Source organism: Equus przewalskii, chromosome 1 (assembly GCF_037783145.1).
Source record: "Equus przewalskii isolate Varuska chromosome 1, EquPr2, whole genome shotgun sequence".
Taxonomy (NCBI): Eukaryota; Metazoa; Chordata; class Mammalia; order Perissodactyla; family Equidae; genus Equus; species Equus przewalskii.
Window position 1 is genome coordinate 185,138,316 of NC_091831.1, and position 21,041 is coordinate 185,159,356.

General features: G+C 49.7%; 2 long non-coding RNA genes across 9 annotated transcripts; one reads left to right on the forward strand and one right to left on the reverse strand.

The window, feature by feature from the left end:
- Window positions 1–4,162: 4,162 nt before the first annotated feature.
- On the reverse strand, window positions 4,163–9,948 carry LOC103564707 (uncharacterized). 8 transcript variants are annotated; one of them, XR_011543046.1, is made up of 6 exons: window positions 9,796–9,937; window positions 9,054–9,323; window positions 8,275–8,461; window positions 7,857–7,886; window positions 7,535–7,685; window positions 4,163–5,498 (listed from the first exon to the last, which is right to left on the reverse strand). It is a non-coding gene; the product is annotated as an uncharacterized lncRNA (long non-coding RNA). The 8 variants fall into 8 exon arrangements; XR_011543049.1 differs by having other exon boundaries at window positions 8,275–8,422; window positions 9,054–9,498; window positions 9,796–9,916; XR_011543044.1 differs by lacking the exon at window positions 7,857–7,886 and having other exon boundaries at window positions 9,796–9,948.
- Window positions 9,949–18,863: 8,915 nt separating this feature from the next.
- LOC139085056 (uncharacterized) lies at window positions 18,864–20,711 on the forward strand. The gene is made up of 2 exons (XR_011543059.1): window positions 18,864–19,005; window positions 20,590–20,711. It is a non-coding gene; the product is annotated as an uncharacterized lncRNA (long non-coding RNA).
- Window positions 20,712–21,041: the final 330 nt, after the last annotated feature.

Genomic DNA, 21,041 nt, shown 5'->3' on the forward strand with positions numbered 1-21,041 from the left:
ATAAAACACTTCTATAAAAAGAAAACTGACCTACAGTGTTAGCTGGTGAGATGTTGGTACCTTTGGGGAGGAGGGAGGGGGAAAGTGATGGTGGGGGGCATGAGTGAAGCTGCTTCTAGTTCTTGGTTACACACGTGCATCCACTGCCATAACCCTCCAGCTGCACAGGAATGATTTCTGCCTAGATTTCTGTAGGCAGGGTCTACATCAATAAAAAATTTAGATCCTACATATTTGTCCAAAAATTCTACGTTCGACATTTCAGAATAACATTAGTGTGTTGTTTCGTTTCATTTTAAAGTGGAACATGTTCATTCCTGACATCAGGATGGATTTTAATTTCCAAAGTATCTACCAATGTCCTCACCCTTGCGTGACCCCCTGGGTCTTTCTATTTTTGACTCAATTTGGTAAGTGGCATGGTTTTGAGTTATTATGATGCAAGTTTTTTCCAGCAAAGTCCACCCCCACAGTGAAGCTCACCAAGGCCACGGCAGCTAGTACAGTGCCGCAGGCACAGCATGTACTCAGACCTGTGGGACCAGGGTGAATGAGGAACAAAATGAGGCGCAGGGGTTGGTTCCTGCAAAGGGCCGAGAGTAGGTGATGCAGGTGAGACTGAAGGCTCCAGCTCAGCGACAAACATTCCCACATTTATTAGAGAAATCATTTGTAACCCATTCACCAAAAGATGCTGGCTTGAGGCAGAGGTTTCAGCCTTGGCTGTGCACTGCAATCACCTAGAAAGCTTTAAAAATACTGACGCCCAGGGCCCACTCAGGGATGCTGACTTAACTGGTCTGTTGCCACATGGGTGTGGGGGACTGTAAAAGCCCCAAGTGATTCTAATGTGCAGTCAGGGGCAAGAACCACTGACTGGGGGTTGGGGAGGCACCAGCTGCGTGAGTCCACGTGTGGGCTATGAGACTGGCCCCACTGTAGCGTCTCAGTTGGGGTCTTAGACACCAGCTCAAGCTTTGCTGATATCAAAGGACTGCTTCAGACTCACTCAGCTGTCTGGCTAAATGGCAGCAGGGGGAAACGTCTCCTCGCAGGTCTGTCTTTACGTCTCTTGCTCTCAGAGTAAGAGCTTGTTCCAGGCACGGTAGTTTGACTTAGTCTGTGTTGAAAATCATGAATAGCCTACAAATACCTAAAGGGATGAAAAGAATTTGCAGACATGTGGAGTGCATTAGATGTGTTTTCAAGTTTCTCCCATGATTATAAATAAAAAATATATAATGTTGGGCTTTGGTTTCCTAAACTCAGCCCTCTGCTATTTCCCTAAACTATGCCAAATCTTTCCTAAATGTCTCCGCATTCTCTCGAGGGGATAATTCCCAATGGTGAAGAGTGCTAGATGGACGTGAATCTCAAGGGAACTCTGCTTCCACTGCAGAAGCACTCCTCCCCAGAGCCTGGGAGATGAGGGAGGCTGCAGGAGGAGGGTGCTCTGGTGGCGGGTGGCTCTGGAGTCGGGTGGAGTTGATGCTGCGTCCCAGAGCAGCCCCTCAGTAGCTGTGGGGCTTTGGATGAGTTACTCGACTCGGAACAGCTATATAGACCTCATCTGCAAGAAAAGGCATAACAACACTGATTGCAAAAACGTCAGCCATTCTCCACACCTTCTGCATCCATGCCCTTTGCAATGTGGTTTTACAGCTGCTCCCATCAACAGGCAGAATCTGCTCCCCAAACCCTGCATGCAGGCCGCCCTTATCTGCTCTGGCCAATGGAATGCAGTGGGTGTGACAATGTGCCTGCTTCAGGCTGGGCCCAAAGGTCTTGAATGCTTCTGCCTTTTCTTTCAGAATTCTGCCATCTCCATGAGAACAAGCCCATGTTAGCCTGCTGGAGGATGAGATGCTGTGGGGAGGAGGACTGAGATGCCCAGTCAGTAGCCAGCTCACTCCCAGAAGCAGAATCCCCCTGTCAGCAGCTGGCCACACAGACGCGAAGGAGCCCAGCTGAGCTCAGCCTAAACTGCTGACCAGCGCAGCCGTGAGCTAAATTTTGGGGTGGGTTGTTAGGCAGCAATGGCTAACTTGTACAGATACCCATTGCACACAGGATGCCAGATTCAGGGCCATGTTGGTTACAAGCTACTTGGCAAACAGCAGGCACCCCCTAAGCACTGATTTCCTCTTTCTCTTGTCTAAAGTTTCGTCTCTTGAGTTACACAGACATGCTCAGAGACGTGTATGCATGTGATTGGTGCTTAAACGTGTGTGAAGGCCAGACACAGGTCCTCCCTAAATTTCCACGCCTCATGCTGTGAACTTCTAGCACACATTGATGCTGCCTGTGCACCGACTTCCTCCCTGAGCATTAGCTTCATCCCCTCAGCCCGGCTCCCACCTGTGAGGCAGTAACAGGCCCCAGGGCCAGTGACTCCAGGAGCTGGAAATTCAGAAGACTGACGGCCTGATGTTCTCACCTCATCACTTCCTCCCTTCCCGAGTCCGTCTCCAAGCTGTGCTCACCCTTCGTACTCTGCTTTCACTGCTCCCCGTCCATCCTGTTCCACGCAGACCTCCTCCCTCTTCCTGCCACCACTGTACCTTTCTTTCATCAGTTTTGTCCCTTTTCCCGAGTAAAATAACTCTTCTTCCACTCTCTGCTTCATACACTCACTTGGGACACAGTAATTCACCCCACAACTTCGTTTCTGTTTTGTGAACATTCAGCCCCATTCTGGAATGAGAGTCCTGCCGCCTCCTCCAGTGATGGTCCTTCAGGGATCCAGAGTCTCCTGCCTCCTCCTTTCCTTCTGATTAAACCACTTCTCAAGCACCAGCATTCAAGGTAAATTTTTTTGAACTGTTGTTGGTCATAAAGAGGAATGAAGCGCTGACACGCCACAACTTGGACGGACCTTGAAGACGTTACACTGAGTGAGTGGAGCCAGTCGCAGAAGCCCATGTGTCATAGGATTCCATTTATATAAATGCCCAGTACAGGGAAACTACAGAGACAGAAATAGATGAGTGGTTGCTCAGGGCGGGGCCGGGGGCGTGGGAAGGTGACAGCTAAAGGGTGCAAGGTTCCTTCCTGAGGTGACAAAAATGTTCTAACGTCGACTGTGGTGTTGGTTGCACACACACGAGTATACGAAAATCCACTGAACTGTACACTTTAAATGAACAAATGGTAATACATGTGAGTGTTATGTCAATAAAGCTGCGTAAAATTAAAAAAATTATGAACTATTTTATACAAAATCATACATATGGTATAAAGAAAGATAAAATAAACACCCTTTACCTATCACCTTCTTAATAAGTCACGCTTCATCACCCCTTTAAAGCCGTCCGCACAGCCCTTCTGAAACACCACCCTTTGCCTCCTCACCCAGGAAAATCACTCATTTGATGTTGAAAAAATAGATTGTTCCTTTGACTTTCATTATAGTTTTACTACATATGTATGTATCTGTAAACACTGTTTAACTTTATAAGTTTTAAACTTTCTAGGGGCTGGCCCACAGTGCAGTGGTCAAGTTCCACAAGCTCTGCTTTGGTTGCCCAGGGTTTGCAGTTTGGACCCCGGATGTGGACCCCACACCACTCATCACCCATGCTGTGGTGGTGGCCTACATACGAAATAGAGGAAGACTGGCACAGATGTTAGCTCAGCGACAATCTTCGTCAGCCAAAAAAAACCTTTCCACAAACGTGCTGTACTTCCGTAACTTGAGTTTTTCATTCAACACATTATTTTTGACAGCCTTCCATGTTCTAAATAGTTTCTCCTTCAATTCTATGTATTACTTATTAATTACCCTCTAAATTGAAGACAGTGAAACCTGCCTCAGAGAGAATTCTTGTGAGATAATATAAAGTGCTTGTCGCAGTGCCTGACTCATGATGGGTGTTCGATTTTTGATAGATACATTATTGTTATATAATTAATATATTGCTGCAATTGCTATATTATCATATATGTTATTATATATATTAGTTATTGCTCTTTTCTGTGGGAATATGTATTATTTCATCAGCTACATTATACATTAGTAGTTTTCAAGCTATAGTAAAATCTGAGTTACACAGACCTTTGGGAAGTACCTTATTCTAGATACTTGAATTTCTGGATAGCTAAGATTTAATTTTTTTATGGGCCAAATTTATTTCTAAACGTATCTTTTTAAATTCAAACAAACTAAAAGAATGAACTTTATTAAAAATTTCAGCCATTTCCAAATTCTCTTCCAAACTTGTTAATGAACATATCTGACAGATTTTAATCAGACAGCACAAATTGTTCTGTGTTCTGCTTTAAAATCTTCCTTCATTTGTGCACTTCCACATACAGACACAGCCAATAGAAGTGCCATTTTTCATGACTGTTTGCTTCCCCGACTCCCATAGTCAGAGGAGAGCAGCAGAGGAGAAAGGGCAGGAAGCAGATGGGCTCTGAGCCCTGCCCGGGAGCCCTGCAGGGATCCTGATCCCTCCGTGGGAGGGTCACACAGTCTCCTGGGCCATCACTTTTTTCCATGGCAGCTGCTGGTGCCAGTTTTCAAACTGCTGCCATCAGAGGGCAGTCTGGTCCTGTCCACCAGCACAGGTCCAGCGGTGGGGCTTCCGGGAACCCCAGTGCAGGAAACAACCGCAGGGTCAAGTGCAGGCACCAAGGGAGGCGGCCTTGGGTTTATGACCAGCGTCTGTAACAGTTACAGTTCCCGGCCACCTCCACCCGGCTCCCACTGGTCACAAGATGGTAAATGACACAGAGGGTTGCTGGGGTTCCGATGAACATCACCCTGTCACTCCAGGAGCTTCTAGGTCAGAGAGCTCGTCCTTCCCACCACTGCACACATCTGGATGCATCAGCAAGCTTGTGTGTGCACTGACCCTGTCGTTCCAGGAGCTTCTGGTCAGAGAGCTCCTTTCCCGTCACTGCACACGTCTGGACACATCAGCAAGCTCGTGTGTGCGCAGGCACTGTCGCTCCAAGAGCTTCTGGGTCAGAGAGCTCGTCCTTTCCTCACCACTGCACACATCTGGATGCATCAGCAAGCTCGTGCGTGCACAGGCACTGGCGCTCCAAGAGCTTCTGGACAGAGAGCTCCTTTCCCACCACTATACACATCTGGACGCAGCAGCGAGCTCATGTGTTCACAGGCACTGTTACTCCAGGAGCTTCTGGGTCAGAGAGCTCATCCTTTCCTACCACTGCACACATCTGGATGTATCAGCAAGCTCGTGTGTGCAGAGGCCCTGTTGTTCCAGGAGCTTCTGGGTCAGAGAGCTCATCCTTTCCCACCACTGCACACATCTGGACGTATCAGCAAGCTTGTGTGTGCACTGACCCTGTCGTTCCAGGAGCTTCTGGTCAGAGAGCTCCTTTCCTGTCACTGCACACATCTGGACGCATCAGCAAGCTCGTGTGTGTGCAGGCACTGTCGCTCCAAGAGCTTCTGGGTCAGAGAGCTCGTCCTTTCCCCACCACTGCACACATCTGGATGCATCAGCAAGCTCGTGTGTGTACAGGCACTGTAATTGTTTTGTGGATATGAACCCTCACACAAGAATTAACTTATTTACAACAATATTTTAACATTTCCAAAAAGCTGAACATTTTGAAGTTCTCTATTTCTGTTATTTCTAATTTTATTGCATTACGTCTGGAAATGTAATGTGTACTAAGTGTAGCTTTTGTTTGCAAATTATGGTCAAAAGTATTTCTACTTCTTTGCAAGTCTGTTGACACACTTTTTTTTAACTTTGTTACCACATTCTTTTGAGCATATTCATACAGATCTGTTATGTGTTCATAGTTTCTGGCGCTTAAAAAATTCTCACCTTTCATTCTCCCTTCAACTTTTCCTTCTATGCCCTTTGCTCTAGATTCGATGATCTGATATCTATTTGTGAGTTAAGATTGCTTTCAGTTCTAGATACCAGAACATCTCACATGTAAGTCTCAACAAGAAGGTAGGAGAGGAGGCTGAAGGAGCAGGCAGGGGCCAGGCTGTCTAAGCTCTTATTCTCTCACAATGAGAAGCAGTGGCAGAGTTTGAATGGGGAGGTGGGTGGCGCATATCCTTGCTCTTCATGCTTTCAAGAGGTCACTCTGCATGCTGAGTGAAGAATGGCTGGAGGAGGGCAAGAGAGGAAGCAGGGAGACAGTTAGGAGACTGTCCTTGGCAGGAGACCAGTAAGAGAGAAAGGCAGCTGAAGCCGGTTCTAGAAATGGAGACAGCGAGAAGCTGCAATCAGGATGCACGCTGCAGGGACTTGCTGTGAGACTGCGTGTGGGGTGAGAAGGGAAGAGCCAAGGATGACTCCTGGGTGCTCCCCTCAGGGAAGAGAACCCAGGCCTGGGGGTGACCAGCAGATGGCATTCAAAGCTGGGAGACTGGATGGGATCTCTCTGAGAAGAGGGGTCACAGAGCAAAGAGAAGGGGGTGAGGATTACTAGATGTGGTGGGGGAGGGGCAGGGGAAGAAGACAGCGTGAGGGGGAGGGGGCTGGGAAATCCAGAGGAAAGTGTTTCAGGAAGGAGGAAGTGCTCAGTTGTATCATCTGTGTCGAATGCAGCTGAAAGAGTGAGATAAGAACAAGAACTTAACCTTGAATTGAGCAAAACGGAAATCATTGGAGACCTGGCTACAAGCCACTTCAGCGAAGTGCAGTGGAGGAAGCAGGAATGGAATCGGTTCAGGAGAGAACGTGAGGAGAGGCCGCTTGAACGGAGCAGAGAAGCCGATGGTAACTGGAGAGGAATCTGGGGTCAGAGGATGTCTGTCTGCTTAATGCACAACCTTAGGGTGTCTTTGTACGCAGATGTTGGCAAAGAGTCATCACAGACACAGGACTAAAGAACTCTGGAGGAAACCTGAAAGGGCTTCTCAGCCCAATTTTGTGCAAAGTTACAACTTTAATCTTTAAAATAAATGGGATTTTTGCCATCCTTTCATAATACAGGTATACCCCACAGAACACGCCCCCAGTTAATGTTCTCCTGGAAGAAGACATTAGTTTTTAATACTTAAACTAAACAGCAGCTACTTGCTCAGTACATCTTTCAGCTGATATTTATATAAACTTTACATCAAGTCTTCAAAAAATACAACATTTTAAACTAAATGGTTTGCAAGACAAGCTTCATGTTGCTTCCAAATACAATTGGTAGGCCATTGATCATGCCAGTCACTGCAAAACTCTGGAATATCAGCAAGATGTACAATGTCTGATGTCGCAGGTCTAGGAGAAGCCACTGCTGCTGAGAAAGCAACTGCATGCTAACAAGCACACAATGGGAGGTGACCAGGAAGGGCTGCTTCAAGCATCTTACACCTAACACGGCATCTACAACTTATACTAGATGTCATATTGTGATTTAGGAAATTGGGAGGGTTTTTCCAGGACTTGCAATGTCATTATTTTTGCTATTTAAAATAAGAGAAAACAGGTTCTCCTTAGCATTTTTTCAGAGAAAGCGTGACATTTCAGGCACAAATTACTGACAGTTATTAATGGCAGATGACTTCCAGTCTTGTTTTGGTTTTAAAATTTTAATTACTTACCTTGGAAACTACTTAACTTTGTTTCTTCCAAACGTTGTAGTAAAATTGATGCTCCAGAAAGTTGCACCACAGATACTCTGCTGTTTTGCATCCTCTCTGCACAGAACTGGGGTGGCCAATACTCATTTGACAAGCAGGTAGCAATGCAGAACTTGGAATTATCAGAGAAACAAAATGGGAAAAGACTTAAGAGAATTATCAGTGTAACCCCCAAAAGCAACAAATTATTAAAAGTGGTTCCAAAGGGGTATTTAAAAAGAGATATTAAAAGTGGTTCTAAAGGAGCCTATTATAGGGCAGAAATGCTGAAGTTGTGTATTACCTTTGTCGATGCAAATAATCCATAACCAACCTATAAATCAAAATTGGGGTGAGTTTATCATGAGCCAGAGTGAGGATTATAACCCAGGAAGGCCTTAGAAGGTGTTCTGGAGAAGCGGTGGCTTTCAGTACAGTCTTACATCTTTTTAGAACAAAAGATATATTGAACACACCCGGGATACATTTCCAAAGAGGTATTCAGTTGCAAATTAGCAGGTCAACATGACCATGATGCCAGGAAAGGGACTAATATGGGTGTTATCAATAGGGTGTCAACGAAAATAACCCATAATCAATCTATAAATGAAAATTTGGGTGAGTCTATTCCGAGCTAAAATGTGAGGACCATGGCCCGAGGCCTTTCTTCCTGAAGGAAGAAAGGGCACCAAAGAAGTGAGGTATACAGAGCGGTTACATACCCCCAAACAGGATGTTTCACGTATGATTGAAATGTCCCTTTTACAATAGTCACAAGATTGTCCTGTCGGCACAGCACTTGATGGACACAGCAGGTAGTGGGTCTGCTATCTCCAAGGGCGCAGCAGGAGGCAAGTCTATTGTCTTGAGCTGGGAGGTCACAGGTGAGTGGAGCAATCAGTTCCTAGCCTAAGGAAAGATGCTTAATCTTTAAGGAAAGCCAAAGTTGGGAGGGGGAGGGAAGTTGCACCTTTATCTCAAGGGCCTTTGTTCTTGCCATAGGGAATGTCTAAAGCAGATACACAATGCATGCTCAACAGCCACCGTCAGACCCTTTTGGAAAAACAAGGTCAGGCCAAAGTAGGTTTACACCAAATGGCTTCCTCATATCCTCTAATATATCCTATTGCTTGCCATTTCTCTTTGTCAAGGATATTACCAATAGGGTGTAGGAGGGGAAGTATGTATTCTTTATTTTAATGAATAAGCCAATGTACAGTGCATGTTTGACAGGCCATCAGTCAGGCATTCCAGTCCAAGCTGAATCAGTTTTGAACTGGAATAGTTACCCCATATACCTCAATATGTGAAAGTTTCTTCACCCTCCTACACAAACTTCCCTACCATTTTGGGGGGACCACCGGGCACTTCTGGTCCTGTTGCTTGTGTTAATTACACGAAGAGGCCCACTGTGGGATAAGGAAACGGTGAACCAGCCTGTGTGGGGCATCAGAGAAGGGGTGTGCGTGTGGCCCCCAAAACAGCTTAGGCGGTGACTCACCTGTGCGCCTGTTTCCTGTCTGTCTAACGCAGGAATGGGGGCTGCCCACTGTGACGTTTTCTCCTTTTATAACATGGCTGGGGCAGTCCTTCCAAGAGGTCTGACCAAGGAGTGGACCGTTCAGCCAGCCGGAGTCCAAGGCCAGCTCTGGAGCGAGCCTGACCACCGGGTCCAGAGGGAGGATCGTTGCAGCCAGAGGGATGGAGGGGATGGCGGGAAAGACGGCATTGAAAAGGCAACTTCCAGGTTCCCGGTACCGGCATTTCCATTCTAGCAGTGAATTCATGGTTTCACACACGGACCAGGGAGCTTCCATTTGGTCTCCAGGCAGTCTCAGCACACACCGGCTTGGTCAGCCCACCCCAACCTAGGCGCCTGCCTCCGTGCGCGACGCCTGCCCCACTGCGCACATCCACGGGCCAGGGCGTGGAGCGGGCGTGGCGTGCTGGAGGGGAGGGCGTGGTGCAGCAGGAGGCAGGCATGGTGACGGAGGGATGCGGGGGAAGGCGGTGGACAAGGTCGAGAGCAGCGGGCGTGGCGAGGGGCGTGGCGGATGGTTGTCGGGAGGGGGGAGGGGGGAGGGGGAGGGGGGAGGGGGGAGGGGGAGGGGGGAGGGGGGGAGGGGGGAGGGGGGGCGGGGGGGCGCGACACGACAGGGGGCGGGGCAGGCGCGCTGAGCACATGGAGGGCAGGTTGCACCGTGCCCACTCCTGTAAACTGCAAGAGGCGCTGGGACACTCACTTGTCTGCGAGAAGTCCAACTTCCGCCGCGACAAGTCGCCCCAGCGGCGTCTCGTGGAGACGCAGGACCACGATATCAAAACGAATTCCGCCGCTCTGGGCCCGCCGGGCCTCGCTGGGTCACGTGGGCGTGACTTGGGGTCAGACGGCCTCCGCGGGGCGTGCTGGAACCGCCCTCGGCGCACGGAGTGGCGCGGCGGCAGGTGGAGCCCCTCGCTGCGCATGCTGGCAGCTGTAGTCCATTAACCGGTCTCAGCCGTTTGCAAGTCTGCGGGACTATAACTCCCAAGATGCCTGGGGTACCGCTGCAGAACTACAACTCCCAGGATGCCGTGTGCACGCACCCGGTGCTCAGCCCTTGGGGGGAAGGGCAGGGCGGTTGTGGTGATACCTCCAACCTCCCGCAATCGAGTCCAGGAGGGATGTGAGGGGACGCCCGGTATTAGGGAGTTAGGAGGGTGCGACGCTGCGCCGAGCGGCGGCGGGCCTGCTTCGTGCAGCTCGCTTTTGCGGGAATCCGGTCGGGACTCGGCCTCCCTCCTCTCTCCCGCCTCCTGCCCCACCGCTCGCTTCCCTTCGCCACCTGGCTCCTGTGGGTCTTTCCAGAGCGTCCCCCCCCGTCCAGGCCCAGGAAGCTACTTGCTTAACTGCTTTATGGGCACTGGCTTGACATCCCAGGAACCGTCCACTTTGCCTGCTGTCCTCTGCTTTCTCCAGCCAAAGTGCCCCATTTCCATGGCTTTTGGGAGGAACTTGCCCTGTGGCCCCGATAGAAAGCACAGCTTAAGGAGTTTACAGGGTGGTAACACTGGCTTTGGCTTCCCGGAAATGTCACCCTCACAAGACGCCTTTCTCGCAGAGTTGGAGGTTGAGCCGTTAGTGAAGCTGATCATTGGTTTCCCTAGGATCTGCTGAGAACAGAGGACAACCACATTCCCAGACAAGTATCCAGTGGGCCATTTTCACCAACCCATTCAAATGCAGAGGCCTCAAAAAACTCAGCATACACTGATGAGCCTAACTCCATTCGGGCCTGACTGGTGGTGTCTTAGAGACACAGTGGTGACCTGACCCCCCAGGAACAGACAGACTGTGCTCCAGCTTTGGGAGAGCCATGTTCAAGGTGCGGAGCACCGGGCATCATTGGAAACCTGTCAGGTTTACCGTCTCTGCTTTGGAGGAAAGCTTGTCAAAGACAGCAGTCAGCGGTGTGGACCTTGACTTGCCTGGTCTGATCTGTTGTATTTTTCTGTCTGGAAATGGAAATGTTCAGGAGCACTTCCACTTCCACTTCGCCTCTTAATAATTGATGTTCCTAAATTCTGTATGCCCTAAGAGACAGTTCCTTTGATTGCTGGGGGAACCAAGATAAACACATCTAGGGATATTCACTTATACCATATTTCCTTAAAAATTAGTTAGAACAGTGAAAGGAGCAGGATATAAGATGTACTGCTCATTTGCAAAAGATAAAAGGCAAGCGAGACCTTCCCATTAAGATGTTTCTGTTCATTCGATTCCCTGTGCTGTGCATTTGGATGCAAACCCAACAGACTTGAATTGTCAAGTTTCTCTTTTCCTGAGATTGGTAAGTTAACTTAGGGGTTTTAAGTGTTTTGTTGAAGGCTGTGGAGGAGTAGTTAGCAGCCCTCATGATTTATCTTGTCTCAAAAAGTCTAGGTGCTGATCTACATGAAAGTGAGACCTTGTTTGTATTACACATTCTGATAGGTTGTGTTTGTGCTTCCTGAGTGTCCTGTACCATCAAAAAGACTGGAAAACCTGGTCATGGGAACCAGATCCTACTACTTTGTGAAAAATTTCCCTCTTCCTGAATTAATTACATGCAAATTCATCAACACCTTTGTAAAGAAAGGAAGAAAAACTGTGTGGTGTCTATGAACATGGCAAGATGAGGAGCTATAGACCACATCTCAGTCCTGGGTTCTTCTCTTGAGTTAAACAGGCCCGGGTGATAGTCCCCATGGTCAGGTCCAGCACCGCTGCCCGTCCCTCGTGTTCTCATCCCGCTCTGTCCTGCGCCGTCTTTAGGAGGTTTCTGGTTACACTCGTCCACAAGTGTTGGATAGGGATGGAGGTGTCTGTCATCCTAAAACAAGGGTTGATGGAGAGGAAACTCTTGAGATCTGTGTGTTCAGATGAGCTGCTGTTGGTCTGTGGCTGCAATGACCCTGTGGTCCGGCAGTCCCCACAATGGTTGTCTCGGAAGTTTGATTTGGTGCAACCACAGCAGCTGCTCTCAGAGCCGGGCCTTCGTTGTGGTTCTTTGTCTTCTGTGAGATTCTGTGGCCCTGACCCTCCCTGACGCCATTCCCATTCCCATTCCTATCTGCTGGGTCGACTGCTTTACTCCAGTCACTGTGGTTTCCAGGAGCCGCTTGTGTGTAACTGTTTCACGGGGTCTTTAGGGATCCACCCTCACTACACAGTCACTGTGCCACAGGCACTTCCTGGTCTTGGTATGGCCCCCTGGTCATCCCCTCCGGTTTGGAAAAACACTTAGGAAGAAACTGAACTTCATGATTGTGCATCTCAGTGCTCTGGCAGAAAAATCATGAAACTTAGTAGGTATTATGCTTGCTCCATCAGTTCCTAACAAGTCAGTAATCTTCCCATAGGAATTTAAATTTAAATGTTTGAATTACCTCTACTTTATTTGTTTATTTTGTATAAAATATATGTAGAAGGAAAAGCTCTTCTAAGAGTATAATTAGGGATAAATGAGATTTTATGATGCAAAATTAGATGCAAATGTACTCTCCCACTTTCTGTGGTTTAGGAAACCGCGAGCTTAGTTGAGTTGGGTGGCTCCGGGTCAGGGTCTCTCCTAAGGTCACAGCTGTGATGTCAGCTGGGCTTGTCGTCATCTGAGGACATGAGTGCGACTGGAGGAACTGCTTCCAAGAAGGCTCCCTCATGTGGCTGTCAGCTGGAGGCCTCACTTCCTTGCCACGTGGACCCCCCTCTTAAGGATGTGACAGCTTACTTCTCCCAGAACAAGTGATCCAGGAGAGAAGCAACCAACACAGAAACTGCAGGGCCTTTTTGTGACCCAGCCTCCAAAGCCACACCCACCACTGCCAGCCACTAAGTCCAGCCCACTCCCAAGGCAAGGGGAACAGGTTCCATCTCTTGAAGGGAGGAGTGCCAAATATTTGCAGACATATCTTAAAACCACCAGATAATCTAATGTTTGCTAAGTACTTTAGACATCAACAAATGAGCATGTTAACATATTCAGGGCTGAGGAATATTTTCTCTGTGAGCTTAGAGCTTTTTACTCCCTTCTGAGCAATGACTGCTAGGATCAGGCAGATAAAATCAATAATGCCAAAGCATTATCACAATCTATTGTCTGTGTCCACATTCACTGTAATAATAGCTGCATTACCTGCCTCCCTCCCAAACCTGCCCACAGCCTACTCCAGTTCTTGCAGGAAATCCTTATTCATTCCTTTCTTATGAGCATAGGAAACGCCACATCCCACAGCAGGGCCGCCTTCCACGCATAGCAGAACATTTTTGATGTGGCCCCTGTCAAAAGGTGTGGGAAGTTCAAATAAGCTCATACTTATGATGTTTACATCTATTTTCATCCACCCACTCCCTCCTCCTCAGCTCAAGCCCTTGCTCACCACCAGCAGCATCGGCTCACTGTGCACTGTCTGCAGACTGACTGCACCAAGGGGAGGCCTCCTCTTTGGTCCTAGGAGGTGTAATAAGGTGCAGGCTGGCCAGACTAGGGTGGGCAAGCGAGGTTCCTAGGCTACAGAATGTATTTGAGGAGGTGCTCACCCTCAGGTGCCAACCCTGTACTTCCACGACCCTGAGAGGGAGTGCTCCTTAAGTGTTGTACCTCGGTCCTTGCTCACCTCATGCTGTTCCCAGCCCTGGTGCCAGACCTGGGCACTGCCCTCTCTAGGTCATCCTAAATCCAATCAGACGGTCAGACTTGCAGACCTGAATAGCCCGACGTGACTTCAACTCCCTGAGAAGGGTGCTCAGGGGATGGCATGCCAGCACCCTCTGGCAGTCCAGGGCCTGTTCTTGTGTCGTCCCACGTGAATGCCCATGAGCACGGAAACGAAAGCTCAATGGATAGGTGCCAAAGCCACTCTGGGTTAGATGTCCTATGTCCCAAAGGGGGGACCGAGCTCTTGTAACAGTCCTGCACAGTTAACAGGGTCACCACATACCAAGGAAGCCCAAAGCTATAGCTTCCTGCCAGGTATTGGTGTCCATTTATGGTCCTCCCAGAAAAGATGCAGGTCATCAACTAGGGGCCATTTTTACCATCAGCAGCATCCCAGGCAACAAAACTGACGTTGTACCTTTATCAAGAATCTAGGAGACCAGAGCTACAAGCACCTCAGCACAAGGCCACGTCCATCCTACTGAGGTGCTAGGAGACTGTTTCTCCCCGTCATGCTCTCTGGCAGCGCCACCTGCTGGATCCCTGGATTATCCCTTCGGCCTTGTTTTTCCTGCTGCCCTAGAGAGCTGGTAATGCAAGAGGCAGGTGGGCAGTGGGTGGGGGTCTCTGCTATGCAGTGTCTTATGCTCAGAAGCTCAGCCCAAAAATTGGGTTGGATCAGCTTTCTGAGAGCTGGTGAATCTCTGTTCAGAGCTGCTGTTTAGTCTTCCTAGGGAGTTTGGGTGCTCTGAAAACATTTATTTAATTAAGCAATTAATTAATTAATGAACACTTAGTATGTACCTGGCCCCAGGCTGAGTATTTTGTATCAATCATTTCTGAATCCCATCACATTCTAATAGGTGGTTGCAGCATTACTCACACTGCAAAGATGGCAGAACTGAGTCACAGGTGTTTATATTGATTATTCAACAAGTGACAGAACTAAGGTTTGTCACTTGAACCGATGGTCGCCTGACTCTAAACATTCACTCTGGTCCTTTGTGGCTTGAAGATGTCCCTTCCCTTGTGAGCAGCTCATGCGTGGACCAGGAGAGCAGATGAGCAGGCATCCACATAGAAGTGGGCTGATGAACGGATGTCCAACCAGAGATGTCCCTCTGTTTTGTCCCCATACACATGTCCTTCTCTCCCCAGGCCCGAAAGGGTGGAGCAGCCACTGGGGTTGACACTGTCTGCGTCCACCATCCTGACTCTGTGGACCTCACGCTGGACATGGAGTGGCTCTGCTGAGAGCTGAGCCACCAGCCCCATGGTGTCGCCCGGCTTGCACAGGGACTGTCTCTGCGGTGAGGGAAAGGGGTCTCCTCCTGCACCCCAGGTGGATGCTTCTCTTGGTGCTCTGAGCTCTGGTCAGAGCACACATCCACGTCTGCTTCGAGATTTCTCTCTCCTCACTCTTCTTTTCCTTGTGAGGTCCCTCTTCCCCACCGAGGGCTACGTCACAGGGAGAGAGAGATGGAAAGTCAGAGAAAGGTTATAGGAGGCACCGCTGACTGTTTGGAAGGGACACAACCTCCTGATGGCGTCTAGTCTTCCACCAGCGGTCCAGCCCCTCCCTCCCTTCCTTAACCCTCTCAAAGCTCCCCCCTCACTCTTACCCACTCTCTGCAGTTACACCAGACCAGCCTTGACCTCCATCCCCAGTGGTAAGTGTTCAAGCCCTAGATGACCCCATGACCCTACAATGCCTTGAGGGGGCAGCTGGTCCCTCCTCCCGAAGTCCAGGGCCTCAGGGCTTCCAGGCAGGAAGCCGTAGGTGGTTACTTACCCACCCCCACCTCCACCTTCTGTGACAGGCTGGGCATCAGGGCCCCCATCTTGGGCATCTCCAAGGTGATGAGGCTGCCCCGTTCTCATCTGATGCTTCCTCCTCAGGTTCTGTGACTTCTATACCCTCCTTGAGAACCCCAGAGGCTCCAGTCTCCTCCACCTCTACAGAAAGAGCCTTCCCTCTGTGTCTCCTTCCTTCCCACCTCCATGCCTCCATGCTTAGCCTTGAGAAGGACCAGAGATCATGCACAGGCAGCTCAAGGCTGGGGGACAGAGTGGGAGGATGAACCTTTGGGTCTATACCCTCACCACAGACCCGTCCAGCTCCACCCCTGGGTTTGGAGAGCTCTGTGACTCCAGGTTCTCAGTTCCACACTGAAGCAGTGGCTCCTTTTAATCCACCCCTTGCTTTCTGTTAAGGTTTGGTATCAGTTAGTTTTACTGCATAACAAACAACCCGCACATTTACTGGATTAAAACACTGATCATTGATTACTGCTCACTAGTGTGCAGGTCAGCTGGGCAGTGCCTCTGGCTTGAACGGGGCTTCCTTACGTGTCTGCCATTGCCTGCAGGTGAGCTGGGTGACTGCTCCTGGAGGACACCTGACTGATGGAGAGGTCGCCTTGGTTGTCCTTCCTCTGACCTCAGCATCCAGCAGACCAGCCCCGGCTCATTCATGTGCTCACAGAGCTCCCAGAGGGCAAGCCCCAGAACACAAGCATTTTTCCAGCCTTTGCTCGCATCAGGTTTCTCTCATCCCTTTGACCAAAGCAAGTCATGGCCAAGCCGGAGTCATGGGGTGGAGGTGGCCTCCCCACCTTGGTCTCAGGGGCTGCAACACCATGTTGAAGGTGTCGTTGCAGGGAGCTGAGGAATTTGTGGCCATTTTTACAGCCCTTCCCAGGTGACCTGCCAGGACCAACTCGTGACCATGTTGGCCTCAGGGGACCTGGAGGGGTCAGTCAGTGAGGCCAGATCCAGTGGTGCCTTTTGGAACAATTCCTGAAACTTCCCCTTCTCCCAGAATGGAATGGACACCGTCAAGGGCAAACCCAGGACTAATTCCCAAGGGGCAGGGGATAGAGGGGTGGGCAGAGAAAGCAGGCATAATAATAACAACAGTACAGCAAAGCAATGACAGCAGCCTTCACTGATTGTCACATAACAGGGACCTTGCTTCACACGTATGACCTTCAGCCACTGCAGGTAGACACTGCTGTTTCTCCATTTGAGAGAGGCACAGGCTGGTTCTTGGGGGCTCAGTGATTTTCTGAGGCTGCACAGCCAGCAGATGCACAGGACTCAACTCTAAGTCATTCAAACTCTAGAGTCTGAGCTTTTGCTCTAAAATAGCTGTGTGGCCTTGGGGAAGTGACTTAACCTCTCTGAAACTCAGTCTCAACCTGTGTCAGTTGGGGGTAAGTAACAGGCCTCCCCTCCAAGGGTTGTGTGTGGAACATATGAGATCCTGGATGGAAAGTGCTTAGCACAGAGCATGGAGTAAGCACCTACCGAACGTCAGTTGTTATTATCACTACTATTTTTATTGTCATTGTTGTTATCATTATCACTAATAGAACAATAAAACAAAGTTTCCCATTCTGGGAGGAGACGTTCTGAGCTCCTGCACCAGATGTGAATACATTGGGCAACAGTTATGTGCACCAAGACTCTCCCCATGACCCCTAGCTCTAGCCCAGGCAGTGACTTGAGGTGTAACTGCTCTCCCACTCTCACTGCAGTCTCTGGCCCTGCCCTGTCCACCCACCCTGTGCAGCACAGAGGACATGCAGCCTCTGGGCTCAGAGGAGTTCGACAAAACAGAGGAAGACTTGCAGCTCCCAGTGAGAGCCCAAATCACCTCATTTCTGCACCGCCCACTGACGCCCCCCACCCCCATGCTCAGCTCCCCTCTCCCTGCCTCCTCACTGATGCCGCCCCGCTCACCTCATTCCAGCCCTGCCCCTGTCCTGTTCAGTCCTACTGACCTCCTTCGCCTCCTCCGACAGCTTGGGCCCTTGTTCAAGAACACCAGTGTCAGCCCATCTAACCCCGCTGCAGAGTGACCTCCTTAGGTGGGGCTTCCAGAGAAGATGGCCCAGAGAGGCCTAGAAGTGACTCTTACCCACAGTCCTCTAGGGCTGGGTCCTCCCTTTGGCCTCAGCGCTTTGCAGTTTCCCAGCTACGACAGTCACTGTCCCTCAGGCTCTTGGCCCCCAGGCTCTTGGCCCCCAGGCTCTGCTCTGGATTTTCCTATCCTCCTGAGCCTCAAATTTCCCACATAATGTTTACTAGGAACAAAATGACAAAACATAGCAACTCAAAAGTATGCACCAGACTCCTTCATACAGGACACATCCCCATTCTTCACAAAGGCTAGACCCACAGCCTCCCGTGCCTCCATTCTCACACCACATTTGACCATTTCTGAAGGCTGACATGCGGCAAGCACTGTGCCAGAAATTGAGGTGGTCAACACACTATCACAATTGAGATTCTGGGCTAGATAAGACCAGCTGTGGGTGGTTGTCCTCTGCACCATAGGATACTGATCAGCATACAGTCAGCTCCATTGACTGTCTTTTGTTTATCACCGTCCAGTCCTTGGGATGGTTCCTGCAGATTGTAGGGCCAATTTGGTGTCCATGGAGGGAAAGGAGGTGTATAGATGGAAGGAAGGAAGAAATGATGAATGGGAAGAGGGAAAGAAGATGGATGAGTGATGGAAGGGAGAAAAAGATGAATGGAAGAAAAAAGGAGAGAGGAAGGAAAGATGTATAAATAGATGGAAGGAAGAAAAGAGGGATGGGAGGAAAGAAAGACGGATAAATGAGTGGAAGAAAGGAAATGATGAGGGGAGGATGCAAGGAAATATGGAGAGATGAAAGAAAGGGAGATGGAAGGAAGGATGGACAGAAGGATGCATAGAAGGAGGTATGGATAGGAAGAGGGAAGGAAGGGAAGGGGTGAGGGAGGAAGGACCGACGGACGGATGGATGATGGGTGGATAGATGGACAAGTGGATGGATAGATAGATGGTGTGAGAAAGGAAGGAAAGGATGGAGGGAAGAAGAAAAGTTAGAAAAGAAGGAAGGGTGAGTTCATGAGTGTATGGAAAGAAAGATGGAAGGGAAGAAGGAAGGAAGGACGGATGGATAGCAGGAAGCTTGGAAGGAGTGATGAACAGAAGGGAGGAAGGGAAGAGGGAGGGTAAGGTTTTCTTCCACAATTTTGTCTTAAACACTTAGCCCCTGCACCCTTATCTATTCTAGAGTCAAGACGCGGGGCCTCTGGCCTCACCTGCATCATTTATTCTCCTTCTCCTGGGGTCCACACAGGTCACACCAACTACTGAGCACTGCACAGGAAGCATGAGTCTGAGCAAGAGTGTAGCAGGGAGGTCACAAGCAAGGAACTGGGGGTCAGAGAACCTGGGCCCAACCAGACTCTCCCTCCCTCCAGCCATGTGACCCTGGGCAGGTGACCATTTCTGTACTTTGGTTTCCTCCTTTGCTTGATGTGGGTAATTGTAGTACCCAGCTTGTATTTATCCACGGAAAAATCTCTGCACATAGGAAGTGATCATAAAGCACTTATTCATGTTGTATAATAAATCCTTACATGGTGTTTACTCCATGCCCAGCACTGTCTTAAGAACTCTACAAAAATTAACTTGTTTAAGCCTCAGAACAACCTTTGAAGTAGGAATCATTATTATCTCATCTCACAGATGACTAAATCGAGGTGCAGAGAGGTTGGTTATAGCTCCCACGCCCAGCTCCCCTCTCCCTGCCTCCTAACTGATGCCCACCCCACCCACCTCACTCCTACACTGCCCACTGACACCCTCCCCACCGCCCCCATGCCCAGATTGGTGTAGTTGGTTATAAGGGCAGGAGAGGTAGATGATGATAGACAGACAGACAGACAGATGTTAGATAATTCTCCTGCTCTTCTAAGCAAGTAGACCAGTCTTCCACACAGGAGTTTAGAAAGTCAACAATCCTAGCACATACAGATATAGATTTGGATACAGACATAGATAGGTCTAGATTGATCTGTCTGTAGAGAGAAGGAGAGGGAGAGAGAGAGACAGAGGCACAGAGAGACAAAGAGATGGAGATGGGAGCAGAGAGAAGGTGGATGAAAATATCTGGAGTCATCAGTTCTGCATCGGCGCAGCAAGTGGGAGCCTTTCCTCCTGGGAAAGGACAGAGCCCCAGTGTTTCCACACAGCCCTCCCCTCCGGTCCCTGGGTGGAAATGTTCATCTCGACCCCCAAATCATTAAGCCTGTCCTACTCACTCGCTGCTGGAGCGTCTCCACTGACAAGTGACCCTCAGGCACAACAGGAGGAGGGCCCGGGCGCTGTGATGCCCTGCCCTGGGTGGACGTCGGTCCCCCTGGCCTCCCTCTGAGCCTCGGCTCTGACTGCACCTGCCATAGCTGGGGGTCAGTGAGGAGCCGTTACTCTGAACCTCACCAACCACAACCTGCTGTGCTCCACACATGGGCCACCCCAGCTCCCTCAAGTTCAACATCACAGACATCCTCACGCAGCACCTGGTGAGGGGCCTGCTCCCCTACCACCCCTGTGACCATCCTGGGGGCTGTGGCCCACCTCTGACCACCATGGGCTCTCTCCTTCCTCTCTAGCTCAGCCGTTGTCCTGGGGGAGCAGCCTGGTTCCCCAAAATGTAGACTGCACAGACATTGTGCTAAGGTGGGGACACCATCCGCCACATGGATGGGGACGACTGACCATGGGACCACCCCTGGTTATGATGGGTTATTCTTGGAGGTCTTTTTCTCATTTTTTACATTATTAATTTTTAAGATTGTGATAAAAGAAATAAGATTAGCTATTTTAACCATTTTTTAATTGCACGATTCAGTGTCATCAGTGGTATGCACAATGTTGTGCGCCCATCACCACTATTTAGTTCCAAAACTCTTCCATCACCCCAGGGACACTCTACCAATGGGGCAAGCTTCACCAGCTTCTGGATCTGTTTGTGTTCCACTGGTGTTTATGAGCACTTCTCCATTCATATTTTCATTCAGCTGATGCCCACAGCACAGCGACTCTGAGGCAAGTGGGTCCCACAGTGACAAGACAGGCACCACCACTGCCCTCATCAAGTGGAGAAACAGAGACCAAGCAGGAGAATAAATGTCTAAGTAAAGTGATTGGAGCTGGTGATGTGGAGAATAAACACATGTTATTTAGAAGTCAACAGGGTGAGGTACCAGGCTCAGATACCGCATGTGGGTTTTCCCTCCATGAATATCTAGTGAACATTCGCAGTCCTGTCCCCGACCCCATAAGCTGTTAGCTTCCCAGAGCCCTGCCAACCAGACACTGTCCATGGACCCCCCGGAAGACCTGCTATATCCCCTGACCCCTGGGGCAGCATGGCCCTGTTGAGAGCCTCCTGCACACGCTCCATGGATCCCCGGGACACCTGCCACATCCCTGACCCCTGGGGCAGTGTGGCCCTGACAAGAGCCTCCCG